Raw genomic sequence first — 1831 nt, forward strand, 5'->3', positions numbered from 1 at the left:
CCGGGACGGGGGTCCCAGGGCCCTGACCCCCCCACCGTGGCAGGTACCGCTGCGTGACCAGGCAGTTCTTCAGGAAGGCTGACGGCGTGGTCATCGTGTACGACCTCACGGCCCAGCGCTCCTTCCTGTCCGTGCGGCGGTGGCTGAGCAGCGTGGAGGTGAGTGTGGGCCGGCCACGTGTGGACACGGGCCCGGGCCTCTCCCCCCTGCCGGCCCCGCTCCCCCACCCTGGGGGGGCGTCCCCCACACCCACCCAGCATCCCAGCTGAGAGCTGCGGATCGCAGTTCAAAGCCAGCCCGGGGAAGGGAAGTCCGGGGGAGTCTCATCTCCAATGAACCAGCCCATAAAAAGCCAGGAAGTGCAGGTGTGTGGTTCAAGGGGTAGAGCGCCAGCCTTGGGTACGAAAAAATAAGTAAATAGAGCGCAGGGAGTTCAAGTCCCAGGCCTGGCACAAAGTGGATAAATAAATCAGCGAGGCAGAAGCTGAACTTGGTGGAGAGATCTTGGGAAGGAAGGAGAGCCCAGGGAAGTCCTCATCCAATGGCTCATGTCTTCCCTCCTTCCCTCCTTCCTTCCTCCTTCCGTCCTTCCCTCCTTCCTTCCTCCTTCCCTCCTTCCTTCCTTCCTCCTTCTGTCCTTCCCTCCCTCCTTCCTTCCTCCTTCCCTCCTTCCTTCCTCCTTCCCTCCTTCCCTCCTTCCTCCTTCTGTCCTTCCCTCCCTCCTTCCTCCTTCTGTCCTTCCCTCCCTCCTTCCTTCCTTCCTTCCTTTTACTGGTACCAGGGTTTGTCTGAATTCAGGCTAGGCCGGTGCTCTACCACCTGAGTGATGCCTCCCACTCTTTAGGTGTTGGTTATTGGCAAGGTAGGGTCTTGTTTCCTGCCCAGCCTGGCCTGGGCTGCAGTCTTTCCACAGTGGCTGTGGCTGGGATGATAGGCGTGCACTACTGTGCCCAGCCAGCGGGTCCTAGCTGGGGTTCTTAAACCTCACCAACGGCAGTCAGGCTTTCTCTCCAAAATGGAGCGATCCGGGGCTCAGAGGCGGAAAAGAGCCACGGGACCAGCATCTCCCAGGCGCTGCAGCTTCTCAGCCCCTGTACTCCTGGACCCACTGGGAAAATCCAATCATGCTCCCAATTCTTTTTTTCTCTCTTTCTCTGTCAGTCGTGGATCTTGAACTCTGGGCCTTGAGTGCTGTCCCTCAGCTCTTCAGCTCAAGGCTGGCGCTCTACCACTTGAGCCACAGCGCCACTTCTGGCTTTCTGAGTGGTTCCTTGGAGATTAGAGTCTCAGGGACTTTCTTGCCCAGGCTGGCTTTGAACCGCGATCCTCAGATCTCAGCTGCCTGAGTAGCTGGGATGACAGGCGGGAGCCACCGGGCCAAGAACTTGTAAATTTGTTGTGGTGGCGGTGGTCGGTCGTGGGGCTTGAACTCGGGGCCTGGGCGCTGTCCCTCAGCTCTTCAGCCCAAGGCTGGCGCTCTACCCCTTGAGCCATGACGCCACTTCCCCGATTCTTGAAAAGCGGAGTCGGTCTGCAACCCGAGGTGTCAGGTGATGGATGGGAACTGAATCAGAGCGGGAGGGTGGGGGGGGTGCCAAGGAAAAGAACCTTGTATCCACAGAGCACCTGGTATTTTCTGGAGAGTTCCAAGTACTTTTGCGGGACTCTCTCTCCTGGAGAAGGCAGGTGGACGGGAAGCTTTAATTAGAGCCTTTTTTTGGGGGGGGGAGAAGGGGCAGAAGCTGCTGATCACCTGAACGGCACCCCAAACCCCCTCCACCTGACCCCTGGCTGGCCTGCATTGCATTTCTGCATGATTACCTGGGGGGGG

General features: G+C 58.9%; 1 protein-coding gene across 2 annotated transcripts in view; it reads left to right on the forward strand.

Annotated features, from left to right (window-relative positions):
• The window catches only part of Cracr2a (calcium release activated channel regulator 2A), a 34197-nt gene that overhangs the window by 26499 nt on the left and 5867 nt on the right, over positions 1-1831 (forward strand). The gene's annotated exons all lie outside the window — the stretch shown is intronic.

This window comes from Dipodomys ordii, unplaced genomic scaffold (genome assembly GCF_000151885.1).
Source record: "Dipodomys ordii isolate 6190 unplaced genomic scaffold, Dord_2.0 Scaffold69, whole genome shotgun sequence".
Lineage (NCBI taxonomy): Eukaryota > Metazoa > Chordata > Mammalia > Rodentia > Heteromyidae > Dipodomys > Dipodomys ordii.